General features: G+C 36.0%; 2 long non-coding RNA genes across 7 annotated transcripts in view; one reads left to right on the plus strand and one right to left on the minus strand.

The window, feature by feature from the left end:
* Positions 1–16,033, plus strand: part of LOC148184642 (uncharacterized) — a 51,714-nt gene that overhangs the window by 25,793 nt on the left and 9,888 nt on the right. The window contains exons 1-3 of one of the 6 annotated variants that reach the window (XR_015772231.1): positions 10,657–10,735; positions 10,840–10,874; positions 11,205–11,419. The exons of 1 other annotated variant lie outside the window; for it this stretch is intronic. This is a non-coding gene — a long non-coding RNA (uncharacterized LOC148184642). 4 more of the 6 variants (XR_015772230.1, XR_015772228.1, XR_015772229.1 and 1 more) reach the window with 4 other exon arrangements.
* On the minus strand, positions 6,094–10,471 carry LOC148184643 (uncharacterized). The gene is made up of 3 exons (XR_015772274.1): positions 10,368–10,471; positions 8,705–8,798; positions 6,094–6,881 (listed from the first exon to the last, which is right to left on the minus strand). It is a non-coding gene; the product is annotated as an uncharacterized LOC148184643 (long non-coding RNA).

The following is a 16,033-nucleotide window of genomic DNA, read 5'->3' on the forward strand; positions in this document are numbered from 1 at the left end:
TGTGTAGCCTTCTTCTGCGATGGTCCAGATTTTGTTTTAATGTTCTTGTTAGTCATAATTATTCACCAGATAATTTATGCAAATAAATTTCGGTTTTTAGATAGCTTTTTCTGTGCTCACTTACATGAAATATGGTGTCACTCACTGAGTCATATTATTGTTTTTGTCCTCTCAGTTGATACATGACATTGCTACAAGAAGTCCTTAATAAATAATGAATAATAAGACAAAATGCAACCAATGCTCATTTGTGTAAACTCTAGAATTAGTTTTGGGACTCACAACTCTTCTATGAATAAAATACTGAGCCTCTGAGTAGTACCACAGTATAAATAAATGATAAATACTGAAAAGAAACAAAATACTCTGTTTCAGTGGAACCTTGTCATGTTGAATAGTAAAATTCCCACTGATTTCTCTTCATCCAGACTTTTAATGTTATTCATAATATATTTCCTAGGGCATTTTTGTACCATTCTGCTGATTTATTGACATAATGATTCGTTGGATTTTTAATGTTTGATGCTACAGCACTATCCTGGTTCCAGCCAGGACAGGGTAAATTTTTTGCAGCAAGCAGGAGGGGGATGGCCAGGACACAGAGGTTATTCTGTGACACCTCACTTCATTGCTGAGGGTGGGGAAAAAGGAGTCTTTTCCAGCAAGAAGGGATTCCTGCTTGTTGAGAAAACATGGCTGAGGGAGCCATCCAATATTTTCTATTACCAGGCTGGCTTTCTCTTGTGTGGATCCTTTCTTCTCTTCTACCCTCTGTCATTCGTTTGTTGCTGTTACTGTTCTTATCTCGCTGCTGTTTCCAGTAATTTGTTCTTATCTCAACCTGTGATCTTTGTCTTTTATGCCTCCAATTCTCCTCTCCAGCCACGCTCAGGAGAGAAGGGGGAACAAGGGAGCACTGAACTGGAGAATACCTTTCCGAAACCAGAACAAGCACAATCACTTCAGCTGTAATGATTTTACTTGTAATGAAAATTAAGAATATGCTAAGAGTCCTTATTTTTCTAAAAATTACAGTTGTTAACAATGAATGGAACTGGATCTTTTAAAAGGCAATCTGGAGCTCTGGCTTTGTGGTTTGTTTGCTTGCTTAGTTGTCTTTTATTTACTACAATGACAAAATTTCAACGTAAAGAAAGACCTGACCCTAGAGTATTTCAAAGCCCCAGCCAAGCCCTGTGGGGAATGCTCTGCTGCTTTGTTATACATTATTGCAAACATGGGATTAACACAGTTCAACACCAATTATCAGAAAAAACTCTCTTCTATTTGTATCCCATTTGTGTTGTAAAATCATAAGCCAAAGCGAGAACCTTTTTTTGCAGCAATGTAAGATAAATAGCTAAAGCACTAAGCCTTAACTAGAATTTAGGCTAAATCAAAATCCTAGGGCTTTCCTATTATCATTGTAAGGTCAAGGATGAAAAACTGTCTCCTCAACACCTAAGGTGTTTTTTCATTTCTTTCAGATGATGCTCTCAGCCATATGGTTTAGTTTTAGGTAGTCCTGCATGAAACAGGGACCTGTACTAAATGATTCCTAAGGGTTCCTTCCAACTCAAGATTCTAATCTATGACTTCAAATGCCTAAACTGGCATTTTAGCTTCTCAAGACACTGTCAGATCTGCACCTAATATCTAATTTATTACACAGCAGTAGGTTCTCAACCTAAAATTGCAATGTGCCTAACATCCTGGCTTGACAATAGGTCAGGAAGACATAACTTCTGTAAGAAGCTTGGGAAAAGAGAATATAACTGAAAAAGTCCTTAGGCAATTTGGTTTCAGCACAGCTTTTTTATTATAGTCAAATAAGCAAGAAGTTGGCTCATTATTAGTGTAATATTGTAACAGATAAGCAAGGAAGTTACAAAAGGCAAGAAATATTCTTAAATGAAGAGTGTTTGGAAATTGTTTGGAAAGTCTCTGATCTTACAAATTAATTAGTCATTGCTTATTAATGTAATTAGTTAATCCAAATTAAGTGTTAAAATAATTATTTTAAATCACATTAGGAGCAAAAAGTGAAACTACAGACAATATTCCATTTGCAAATCCTCCCCAATGGATGAAAAACACTGCAGCAAGGCTTTCTCACTGTTTAAAATGCAGTTTGAGAGAAACAGACTGACAAGTGTGTGAAATTAGAATCTTCTTATGTCAGTTTGAGGCAGATCTATCAGATCAGTCTAGACCAAAACAAGTCCTCTTCTCTCCAGCTCTGTAGACATCACTGAAGTGAGTCTGGCTCCTGCCAGGTCTGTGGTGCAAAAATGGCACCTGCAGCCTGAGGATGCTCCCCTAGGAGTGTAAGCCAAAAGTGCCTTGGGAGCCACTGTGACATCCAGAGTGAAGGATCTTGCCTGTGGACAGGTTTGACACCATGAGCTGTGAGTCTGGGGTAACTGATTTTCAATGGTGTATCTCACATTTCAGGCACCTGAAGAAACCTTGAAGATCACACTGTCCAGGTCAAACCTGTAAGTCTGGAACATTTTTTTTAATCAATCTGAACTGTTAGCAATAGTGATGGAATAAATACTTTTCATTGGGGAAAATATCTAGCAAGAGATCATTTTAATGAGGGAGTTTGGAATGACTACTGCTTTTGGGCTATGTGATCTAATCCTCTTACTAGGTTGCTAATAGACTAAGGAGAGGACAAAGAAAGTAACTGGAAGGATTATGATTTATTAAATGTGATAAATGGTTCAAGCTCCAAATTGTGAAACCCCATCATATAAATTTATGGTGTTTTATAAGTTAGCCCAGTTTATTCCCATTTGCACTGCAGAATTCCTTAATACTTATATCTTTTAGTGCTTTGTCCAGCCCACTTTTCTTAACTGTACAATATGATTATTATAAATACAAGATTATATACTATGAACTGGATATAGAGAGTGCTCCAGTGTAAAATAAATGAGGTTTATCATGAGCAGCACACACCTTCTTTCTTTAAATATAAGCCTCATTCTCTCCTTTTATCTCTGAACAAGTCCTCTTGTTGATGGGCTCTATGTCCTTCCATTGCCTTTTTTGAATCAAGTTTCCAAAGAGTTTGCACTCAGCCTTTTTATGTGCCCTAAATCCTATGTCTATAGCTCCTAAGTCCTTGTCATAGCAGACTTTGCAGTGTTCTCAACATCTAGAAAGCTTTTGATTTCAGCGATACAAGTCCAGGATAACTTCACTAACAGTACGAGTAGGGTAAATTCTCACCCAAGAGCAGGCTAGCCTGATGCACACAGCAGTCTGGAAGACTGATAGGACTGATGAGATGCATGAGATACTTGCAGCTTCCTGTCTCATCCTGTTACGCGTGCTGTGAAATTTTGCAGGGGTGTTGGCATTTGCTTTCATCCTTTGCATGCAAAAGCTATATGATTTCTTTCCAAAGGGTGAAGATGAGCTATAGACACATCTACACATGTTCTCTTGTTTGGAAATTTGCTGGCTGTATGCAATGTGACTAGTGTTTTTGTACTACAGCAAATTTGGAAGGAGAAAAAAGTATTTGCTTGGTTTTTAGAGCAAAAACATTCATTGACTTTGTCCAGTCATATCCTGTGTTAGCCTAAGTCTTCTTTTAGCTTTTTGTACTGAAACACATGCTTTTCTTTCTGTCTCATCCCAGAGCCCAATGACATCAGTAGAATTGTTCTGGATTTACAGCAGTAAAACTGAGAACAGAACTTGGATTGTATCTAGCTCATTAGGACTTTCATTGTAACAAACTTCCAAGATCATAAATAATCACACTTCTGCAAATCCTCACCACTCTGCTTACTGAAGTATTCAGAACAATATTTAAAGCAAAATTAATAGAGTATTACTAACTTTAAATACAGCTTAATTATTTAAACTGTGAGGAGTTATACAGAGACTTAAAATGAAGCACTGTGTAAGTACCCCAGATGTATTAGATCCCTTGACATTGCCTGTGTCTTTATTTTAAAAGAATTTTTAGTACTACTAAAGTTATTGCTGAATAAGATCCTCAACACGTCTATCTATTGGAGCACTGGATCCAGACATTTCATTGTATCTTTGACCCCTGTACCTAGCATATGAAGTCAAAGTGGAGATTTTGATTAAGACCAGTTTCACTTCATCTGTTGATTATTCTAGATGATCTGTTCACTTATGATTAATAGTGGCACATAAATCTGAAATCATACTGCCCTCATTCATTTCTACATTATTTTCTGGTTATGATTATTAGTTGTTTGGTATGATTCCTGACAGTTGTATTTCACATTTCTCTATCTCCTATTTGTGACAAGTTGCTTTTTCCTTCTCTAAATTTTATTGCATTTTATTCTTTGCATCTGTGTATTTCTAGCTGTTCTTTCCCTTTATATTATTTATCTGTCCTTGTTATATTCATTGTGGTTGTGTCCATTGTAAGAATTATTTTGCCTTATCTTCTGTGTTACCAAACTTACTTTTGTCTTATTTTTAAACTAATCTTATTTTAATCACTCTTATCCATTTCAATCATCCTTTTTTGAACATAAAAATTGCCCTATTGTGTCAGATTGATGATCCCTCTATCCTAGCGTTCTAATGGCAGCTGGAGATGCAGCTTAGGGGGAACACCCAAACCTGGTGGCTTTCAGTCACACACTCACCTTCTACTCCACCTTTACTCCAGTTGTTGTATTAGAGACGTCAGAACTTTGCCTCTTCCTGATACTGTTTTCCATGAATTTGTCCAATCCTTTCTTATATCTCCTGAAAGCCTCTGCAGCCTGATTATGGGCATCTTGTAACAAACCTTATTTACTACTTGATCTTGTAAGAAAAGCAGAAAGCATAATACATCTGTGATTTACTGTTGGTCTTGATCTTACCAATTCGATTAAAGTCTCTCTTCCACTTCAAGGAAGATCTCAAAGAGGAACAAGTAATATTTGGTCCTTATACATGAAAATTATCCTGACAACTGAAATAAGAGATGATATCAAAAATGTTTGATTTAACAAAAGCAGAAAAACAGTGAGTCTGAAGAGTGATTATGTGAGCACGAGATTCTAAGTAGTACCAGCATGACTAGCCAAAATATATTATTATTATTAATAATAATAATTATTTTTCTTTGTTTCAAGACCTGCTCCAGTGTGAAACCCTCAATTTTACTAGGTCTTTAACCAGTAATTTTTGAAATAACTGGCACATATTTATTCTTTCTCCCCTAAAAATGATCCAGCCTTTAAACTTACATAAAGGATTCAAATATCAAAGGGAACCTAAATTTCATAGCACACAGATCAGGAAAAGGGAAAACTATTGTATATGTTTCTGACATTTAACTTCACTTCTGCAGTCCTCCCAGCACAGATTTTGCCCTTTTATGCTCATTTAATCTGGTATTGTGTCAAAACTAATCAGAATTTTGTGGCAATACAATCCTGTCCTCTCTTGATACTTCATTAATGTGATTTTGTTTACAAAGCCCGGTATTTAAACTTCATAAACCAGTTTTACAGGCATTCTGTGATTCTGCATGCACTCCTAATCATTACTGTTACACTTTATGTTGTAAACATAGTAGCATATACCAATTATATAATAATTGGTAATTGTGTAGCCCATCACTTTTTCATTTTTACTGCAAACTGACCCTTGAAGTTTTCTGCCATATTGCTTTTTTAACAAGCTTGGAAATGTATCCATATTATTTTCAATTATAATGAAATCCTTGCTCCATGTTCTTTGGCCACTGTTCTGAGGACAGAATTGCATTAATTTAATATAATTCAATACAAGGTAGATCGTTAAAGTCAAGCAAGATAAATTCAACCAAAAAAAAAAAAAAAAAGAGAAAAAATAGTTAGAGGGGACTAGCATGAATTCAAGTATTGCAGAAATTTCTATAGAAGAATTTGTACTTCCTGAGTCATAATAAACAACTGCTGTAATGAAAATGAAATGCAGAATCTTCTTCCTATATTTGAAGTAATTTATTTTTATTATTTGTTTTTTTAAGCATCACTTCACAGTACATGATTCACACATATTCTGGCAGTCAGTCCTCAGAGTTAATAGGATGTTCCAGGATCTGAGCCCATTCAAAAAGGGACAGTTTGGTAGATGTGGCTCAAGGGTCTGAACAGTTCATAGGAGTGGATCATTAGATTAATCTCTTATTTATCTTTGAAGTACTGTTATCATTAATGACACTGTGAGAGAAGTCTCTGAAGAGACACAATAAATAACAAAGTTATCCAGTACATGCACTTTTTGTCCAGTTTTACATCAGAGATAAATGTTTCAATGTTCCACTGACAAAATATCGCTTTCATAGTACTTCTGACTTCCAAGAAGAGCACTTTCTGTCTTTCTTTCCTTGAAGTGTTTACTAAGTGCTCAGAATGTGTGGACCAATTCCCAGTTCCTAGAATAGCCAGAGCATCTTCTGTTTCCAGTTTTAGAATGAAGAGGTAGGGACAGGAGCAGTGACTCATTCCTGTGCTAGGGGAGCAGCTATTGATGGTAGAAGGGGAAAAAGACAAAGAAGTTTTAAGGAAGATAGAATTATTTTCACCAGTGAGGAAGGGAGCCTGAATCTTTCATATCACAGCTCTCTGCTGATGGAATGGAAATGTTCAACCTTTTCATTACTGCTGTTGATGGCAATTTTCAGCTGTCTCTGTTGGTGTCACAGCAGAGAAGAGAATAATCGAAAAGGCTGGTCACAGGCTGCAAGAGGCCCTTGCAGACACCAGCAAAGAGGCCCTAGAACTTTGTCTTGGGATGCTACTGAACTTCAGCAGGGTGGGAAGAAAAATGAAGTCAGCATTTAACAGAGTGAAAAAACTAATTCAGGCAATAACAAGTCTGGCAGGTTAACATCAACCCTGGAGAAAAGTGAAAATGATGATTAAAAATCAGTTAAAAGAGGCTTATATGAATTATACTAATTTATATAAAATTGTTTAGCATTAATAAAACTAGAATCTGGACAACAGGACATGTCAAATTATGTCTTTTAATTAGTTTTTAAGTTTTACTCATAATGTTAATGCTATTAGTACACATAGGTTTTTGTCAAACATCAAGACTTGAATAGAACATCCTGCTAACAATTTAGAATGATACAAAATGAATGTTTAACATGTTAAATGCATTAAAGCTGACTAATACGTATGTATTAAAATGGAGTCAGAAAACCCATGCTCTTAATACACCAAGTTAAAAAATATCTGATTCAAAGACCACACATGAATTTGAAGAGCAAAAGGACCTCATGTCAAAATCACCAAAGATACGCAGCCTGAAGATGCCACTTTTGATTATTTGTCTATAACAGCAGAACAGGCACTCTTCCAGTCAGAGGTATGTCAGATCTTCCCAAAACATAATCTAAAACTATGTAGCTCCTCATAACAAGTGAAAAAGTAATGACCATATTTTAGTTAATGCACATAATGTGCTGCAAAATTGTTTCCTACAGTCCTAATGTTGCTAGTCCTTGTGTTTTTCTGTTTCAGAGAAAGGAGACACTACAGTTACTGCTTAAGATGGCAGCTAAATACTTCTAATGAAAATATCTGAAAATGGCTCTGTCTCTTAGACCTCTTGAACTTCACTGCAGTAGTATTACAGACCAGTGAATATATTGTATGCTTTTAAGGAGATATGATTAAAGAAAGGGGGCTGAAGTAAATCTCCTCATAATGGTCCTTTACTGTCAGTGAGTTCAATCTACTGAAGTGACATTTTTTTTCCCCAAACCACAGCATAAACACAAGATACTCCAGAAGTAAATTCTAAGAAATTCCAGATAGACAAGAACAAAATTTGGTCTTGAAATATTTGCAAATCATCCTTTTTCAGTAGAAGGAAAATTCTGCAACTGCCTTGCAGAAGTAACAGAAATCCCAAGAGACAGTAGGAAATACAAAAGTAAAGTTAGTTTTAAGATGTCTGTGTGCAAGGGCAGCAGCACAGCTGATTCACTATTCCACCATGAAATTGACTTACATAGCATAATAACCAAAAAGATTCATGCATTACACACAGCACAGAATGCAGCAAATTCTGTTACTTAGCCAGTGATGGTGCTGAAGCCAAAGGCAGATCATGTCAGCTCTAAACTAGGCTTTGCATGGTGACTGGCTCTGCAGTAAGTCTGTGTTTGTAAAGCAATAAGATTGTTCTGGTATTAATTCTTGGCAGTGGCAGTAACTTCATGTATCACATAATGTATTTCCTTTTTCTATATGTGCAGTTGATTCCAGTGGTCTGAATCTCCCTTACCATTCAGTTAAACCAGACCCTTGCTTTAACTCACTCTTTGACAAGAACACATCTTGAAAGTTGTGTCTCTCTTCTTTAGAAGAACTTAAAATGGTAAAAGTTAAAAAAATCTTCTTTTACTGTGTATTGTTAAATGCTTCTCTCAAAAGAGCAATTCTCAGAGCACATCGCATGAATCTTCCTATTGTACTCCCCATCTGTTTTTACATACTTTCTGTAACAAAATAGTTAAGGGTGCTGATATTTTAAAATACTATTTACATGAGGTAACAGTCTTGCAATGAATGGGGCTGTTCACGCGTTGAACTATGGTTTCTTTTTAATCTCTCTGTGAATTCAAAAACTAGTTATGTTGCATACACTTGGATCACACTGGAAGTATTTAATTTGAAAACCCAAGAGGTACAAACCAGACCCTTACCTTTCCTGCAGGAAGCAAAGCAAAGCCAACACAGAGTTCTGATGCCCCGTCAAGTTTCTTATATCGAGTCTTCATCTGGCAGACATTCATCTGGCTGTGGAGGAACACTCAGATGTGATCAGAGATATTTACTCAAGTTATAAGTTTGTTTTAGTGTTGCCGGTTCTGCTCTTAAATAAGCAAGGGTAATTTTCAGGAATTCAGAAATCACTTTGTTTCTCCATCAGAAAGACTTAACACTACTGACTATTTATCATGTATTTGCCAGACTGAACAAAAAGGTAAAAAAGTACTGGGATACACTTGCTGTTTATATTGGAAAACTTTACCTGGTGACATTGACCCATGAAAAGGTAAAAACTTCATGCTGAAGATGTGATATTTTAAAATAACTAGAGTTATTCTGAAATATTTGTCAGAATACATTTGTAACTGATACAAAGCAGTTGAAAAATGCTTTAAAAATAGAGCAATACTGTACATCTACTAACAGTTTCTTGTCTAAAGTATGGATGATTAGAATATCAGCTTGGAACAAATAATTAATTCTCCAGTGAAAATCTTTTTTAAAATATAAACATAGAGGAAATAAATTTTGTTTAAACCTGAATCTGTGTCTGAAGTGATATACATGGCATGGAATGTCATATTAAAGCTAACAGAATAGCTTTCAAAACAACAATTAAAATATGTATTGCCATAATATTATATCCTTTGCAATTAAGAATTTGTTCACAGTACTAAATAATGGGAAAAAAAAGTATTTTGACTGTAAAAGGGTGTAAGAAGAATAAAGCAGGCTTTTTGATTGAGAAGGGGTTATCAAGCTCTTGATGACCAAAAGTTTCTGGAACTTAATCAGTTATCAAAAGAAGCAGTAATGGTAGAATTTGGTTTTCCTTGGAGAAATAACCATGTCTAACATTATAATGTAATGGGAGTATAGGGAAAAGGTTTAAGGGGAGAAATGCTATTATGCAGTCAGAAAGTAGCCTTATTATTTCTCCTATGAGATCACATGTCTGGATTGTTGATATCTGAATAGAAAGATTCAAAACAAGGAATTAAGCAAAATAAGTAATAACTTCATGCTGCACAAGTTGCAACTTATGCCACACAAAAGCACAATATAAAAATCAGCCTACGGAAATTTTATTTTAAAAATTGTTTCTGGCAGATTATCAGATTAATATAACTTAAGCATGCATCAAGCCAAATAAAGCAGTCCAACAATTCCTTGTATGTGCACTTCTATATAGAGTGTTATATTCTGGCTAGACCCAGGTTTCTTAGTCTCTGTGCTAAGTAATCTGTATATGTTTCATTTAGTTAATTAACATACAAATCATCTAGGTTAAAGTCAGAATTAAGAGTACTGTCCCACTAACATTGTGATTTCCCAGATATGTGACAAAATACTAAAATACACGAGCAAGAAAATCAAGTTTAATTGAAGATGATATATTTTTTCTCATTTAAAATGAAAATAGCAAGTGTAAGAAAAACTTTTGGATCAGAAACAGCTGTTCTAGATTAGGCCAAAGGGCCATCCATCTAAATTAGCATTTTGAAATAAGGACACAGAATTCTTCATCACTTAAGCAATAGTATACTATTTGCCCAGTTAAAAACATTTTGTTAAAAAAAAAAACAAACCCAATACCTATTAGCACATGGATCATGTTCCTTTTAGTATCAAGCTGCTCACCACTTTAAACTGATATCTACCAATTTGCCCAAGCCTTAGATTTACAAGCTTGTAAATCCTTCACCCCAAACCACCACTGAAATCACTTCATTAATGAGTTGCCTTGCTGGTTACCGTCCACTCTTCAGGAACTAAGCAGCTCTTAGCAGGAGGTTACACATCATCACCTGGATCTTGTGATGTGACAAAATAAAGGTCAACAGTTTGCTCCATAATCTCCTTTAATGAGTTTTCAGTTTGCATCAGATGGTCTGATGTGCCTGCCATACAAAAACCATGCAGCATGAGGGGTCACTCAAGCTCCTCTGTAATGAAAAAATTCTGTAAGTTTTTTCACTTTAGGAAGCTTTGCAAAAAGTAATTTTTTTCTAATGGATGTCTTTTACAAACTGGTTTTCAAATGGTTTTTCACTTGATCCTCTCTCAGCTGACTGTGTTATGGCTGTTCCCAAAATTATACAGGTACGTAGTCTCTTCAACAAAGAGTTTGTTTCTAAAGCTTCTTAGATATTTATTAGCATGCAGTATTTAAACATCACTCTTACTAACAGTTTCATGCATTATCAAGAAGAGAAAATTTTTCCAGGTCATATGCCCATTTACAAAACATTGGAAAAATTTTAGAAATTAATTCTGATGGTACAAAGAACAGTTACATGGCTCTTGATATTTTAATCTCTTCAGAAAATAATGCCTGGCAGAAAAAAACCCTTAATTTATACAGTAGAGCACTTGAGTTTCAATAGAATTTCTGCCTGCCTGAGGTTATTTATTCTGTTATTTATTCTGCAGACAGAATATTACTCAGAAATACTCTCCTAACCAGTGACCAGGCAGGATGCATCTTGTCTGACCTTGTGTCACAGCATGGCTGGATACAAATATGAGACCACTACAACTCACATTATCAAAAACCTGCCAGGAAGAAAAGAATTCCTCCTTTTCTTGGTTGTTCCTTTGTTTTGTGATTTAGGTTTTTGGTTTTTAAGAATAAAGCTGAGCTAGTTCCTCTTCCCTAGAATGTTTCTATTGGTACTTTCCCAGACAATAAGGATGGGCCATCCAATAATCGAGGTCATCAGCATTACCAAATAAGTTATACTTTAATCATTTTTGTGTGTAAGAAAAATTAAAAACCAATTTTTTTCTGTCCAAAATTGTAATCTGTGGCATAGAAAGTATGTATTAACCCAGACAATGAGCCAGTATATCTGTAGGACTTGGGGGAATTGAAATTTGGGAAAAGGAGCATCACTAATGTTCTCCCTGTTTTAAGTCCCACATAGAGACTTTTTAAACAGTGCAGGGCTTGGAAATATTAACCTTGCAAAACTGAAAGTCTGTGCTATGTCACTTCAAAACAGGCATAAACTCAGTTTCTTGGTCTTCTCCATAGATAGAGAGCCACCTCTTTTTTCAGAACAGCACCTTAATAGAGATATTTGACTTTTAACAGTAAAGAAGAAATAAATATTTTCTCCCTGAAATTATAGTCTGGGTATTTAAAAGAGCAAAGAAGGGGGAAGGGTGCTGCTATCAGCAGATGCTGTGGTGGCTGCCCTCAACAGAGAGCTGACTGTGTTGGCCTTGACTTGCCAGTACAACTCTACTGCTAGCCTGGGGCCTCAATCTCAAACCAGAATCTTTACATGTAGAGTGTAGAGGTGTTTCATCAATCCCAGAGTTCATTTTAGCCCTGTGCTCATGACTTACTAAGAACAGCTGCACATCAGTAAAACAAAAGTTTAAGTAGCACCTGTCCATCACTTCTTTCTGACCACTTCTCTCTGTATTTCATTGAGAAAACACATCTAATACCTATTTGAAGGATCCACATGATAGACAACCTTATACGTGCCTAGTTAACTATCTGTTCCATAACTAAATTGGAAAATGATTACAGATAACCAGTAAATCTAATTTTCTGCCCAAACTGAATTGTAACCCATGTAGTTTAGATAGGGAAGACAGGGATTTTGAGCCGTAACTTTGAGATCTGTAATAGTTGTTTTAGAATTAGTCTGAATTATTTTCTACTTATGAGCCTTTCATTTCAGTTAAAGGCTGAAAGCCTGTGGGTAATGCAACATAAAAAGACAATAATAGAGTTGTTTGGGTTAGAAGAGACCTCAAAGACCATCTATTTTCGACCACAGTTTTATGAAAGCCCCTCAAAAATTTGTGTCTACTCAGTTTCATCACGTGGTCTAGAACCTGCTATTCATCCAGTCCAAGAGATTAAATGTGGTCTCAGAATATTTGACTAAATTAGACTGCTTTGAACAATATGTGATACTTCAATCACTAAAAGAAATATGAATTCCTATTCATCCACTGGTGCTATTGGTGAAATTGTTGAAAATTGATAAATTTTCTTTTATTTCACTTGAAGTAGTTTTTCCCCGGTCTCTCCACAGATTCCAACTTACACAGCATTTATTCCGTATTTTGGGATAAACCTTGTGCTCAGATATTTTGGGGGCTGGTGATGTTAAGTTTTACTTGTTTTGGTTTGGTTTTTTTTTTTCAGTATTTCATAGGCAGATGGATTTCTGATTCCAGTAATTGTTCATTAAAAGTTTCACGTTGTGCCTGTGTGTGGCTATCAACATGATTTCCTGAGCAGAGCACACATCTGTATGTCTCACCTTGTCCACTGTCTCAGATAAATCACTGGAGTGCTGTGCCTCTTTCTCACTCTGTAAATCACAAAGGCAATAAGAGAGATACGGTTCATATACGAGCACCTCTGAATGGATCTGAATAAAGGCAGCATATAAAAGCTAGATAAAATGTGTGTAGGGGAAAAGAGCATAGACACATATAAAACCAGGAATCTAAAACAGGACTATGGTAGTCAAAACACTGCAGAGCATCTCAAATTTAGGTATTATTTATAAACATCCCTGAGGTCCTAGTAGAAATGGCTTGCTTTCTTTCAACAAAGTTGCAACTGGTGTTTTTGACTGAAGAATCCATCCTTGTGTAGCTCTCTCTCAAATATTCTAGTTGGTTTTCACTAGGAGCTTTGCTGATTTAATCAAAATGGATTAAATAGTTCTCATTTTAAAGATCAGCTTGGTTTGGCATCTGATAAATCTAATTTCTACATAAGAGCGTCTCGTCATTGTGAGCCATAACCTGATGAATTACAGGCTTACTAGAAGGCTTAGGCTGTGAGATACAGAAAGGAAATTTTTCCTCATGATTTTCCTTAGAGACAGGATAAAATCACAAGGTTTGCAGCTGTATTCTACAAGCTACATTCAGAGTTGCTAATTGCAAGGCAGGATCCTTCTGGTGGCATGGGAATATTCACAAATGCAACTCTAAATTAAAAACACTTGTATACAAAAATCTAGAGGTGATCCAGGGGTGATTGCTGTATGCTGGGGCAACTGGTGCATTAGATATAAATGGAAGGATTTATTCACTTTGCCTTGAGGTGAGTGGCATTTTTTTCCCCCCCAGATTTTTTTTCAGTTCACTGACAGTTTGTCTTAGTTATGCATTTTAACTATTGGCCAGAACTTAGGCTATGCCAGTCTGCCCTTCCTGGTGATTGATATGTATGGTATTGTGTTCAGAGAGGGTGTTATAGCAAAAGCAGCAAGATTTCTGCTGTGACATTAGGAAAAAAAAAAGTGATTTAAATTCTCAGCTATGGCCTTCCTACTTCACTGCAAATGGCTAATTGGGATGTTCACAGAAAGCAGGTTTCTCCCTCTGATATAGCAATAACTGCCATGATGGATGTCAGAGGTATAATGTTTATGAGAAAACCACTCTGTGCCCTCTGCTTTGCTCACCTGTGCAAGGGAGGAATTGGTTTTGGACAGGTGCAGTTATTAAATCTAATCAGATACATCAAAAGGAAGCAACAGAAAGAAAATTTGTGGTTATCTGGTTTGTTGATTGATCTACTTGAAGGTGTATTCCTGATGTGTGATATGTACTTTTGTTAGTAAAGGTACTTGGCTCAGCTACAAATCACAGTGAAAAAAAAATATTTCTAGTTAGATTGGAAAATCTTTCCTTTAGCGTAGCATACAGTAAAAAACATAAAGTTTAGAGTATATATTAATTTGCAAGTCTGTCTCAAATTTGATGGCATGTCTTGGATAAAAACAGCTGATCTAATCAGATAGTGGGGGGCAAAAAAAGAAAACCAACCAAAAAATCAGCAGGAGGGAAGGTTGGTTGTCTGTATGCCTCTTCTTCCTTGGTCTATAGTCTGTCAAGTGTGAATCACAGTACCCATGAAGTTGAATGAATTGCAGTTCAAAATTAAGGTGCTGTTGGGCAAACCATGTACTTACTTGGTCCTAACAAACTTCTGCTGAGCATTCATTTAGCACAATTTAAAACTGGAAAGTCTTTCAACACATAACAGTACAGGAGGTGCAATATGAGCATTTGCTATGAGCTCTGCAGTCACAAAGAAAAGGGAGCAAGAAAGGACACCATTCCACTATCAGTGTTTCTTCCCTTACAAAACATGTTTGGCATCTGCATCTTGCAGTTTCCCCTGGCAACTCTCTACTATCACAGAATAGAATGTCCCAAGGCTACACTCCATTACACTGCACCATCTTTTCCTTTTTTTTTCTTGCTCCACGAGCTTTAATGAAGCCCATCAAATTTGCACAAGTGCCCTATTTACTGTACAGAGATTACGTCAAAAGAAGCGATGTTGGCTTCCTATTAATGCTTGAAGATTGGCAAACGATCACGAAAGTCGATGGCTGTTCAGTTTGCTGAGTGATGGCATGTATTGCTGCCTTGCCTAATTACAGCAAATCAGATGTTTCCTGTGGTGGAAAACAATACTAACAAATTGCTAACTCCCTGTGTTTTAAGGGGAATAGTATATCTCAAGAATCAATTGAAGCAGAGCATTGGGACATGAAATTCTGTAGATGTTTTATCATCAGTTTATTTTAATGTGTATTTATGGATAGGTGAACTAGAATTCAGAAGAAATATTAAATCTTTAAAATATACATGACTGATGAACTGCACAGAAATAGCTTTTCTCAGCTGATTAAGAGCTGAACTGTATTCAGAGACAAATTTTTACTGTTGGGTTTTTTCATAAGGTTTTCCTCACAAATCTTCTGTTGAGTTAGAAGAATAAAGGAACACGGGATAAGCAGTGAGCTAAGCATTAGTATGCAGAATAATCTACAAATAATTTTCAGGGTGCACAGAGATTAAAGGTATAGTCATTACCACAGGAAAAACAACAGGAATTTACCTCTGAGATTTTTAGTTCTCACATCGAATGCAGTAAAGATACAGCTGGCTTTGTGGATGTGCATATTCTCTCTATTTTTCAGCCTGTAGTTCCTCAAGATGCATTTTTACACTGAGGGATTATTAGAACATCATGATAACTCCTACACAGTCTTAGCCTAAGTTCTGCTGTAATTTCAAAGCCTGTAGTTTTACTTTGAACAAAACCAGTTGGTGTGTCAGCCTTTGCTCTTTGTGAAGGATGACACTGATTTCCTTCACTTTTCACTTAACTAAGAGGAAGGCTGGATCAATCAATCAAATCTTTGCAGTGTAATATTAAAGAAAACAATTGTTATTTAAGCCTTACTTACAGTACAGAAGCC

Source organism: Pseudopodoces humilis, chromosome 3 (assembly GCF_049639895.1).
Source record: "Pseudopodoces humilis isolate 2021_Gansu_Grassland_sample_001 chromosome 3, ASM4963989v1, whole genome shotgun sequence".
NCBI lineage: Eukaryota > Metazoa > Chordata > Aves > Passeriformes > Paridae > Pseudopodoces > Pseudopodoces humilis.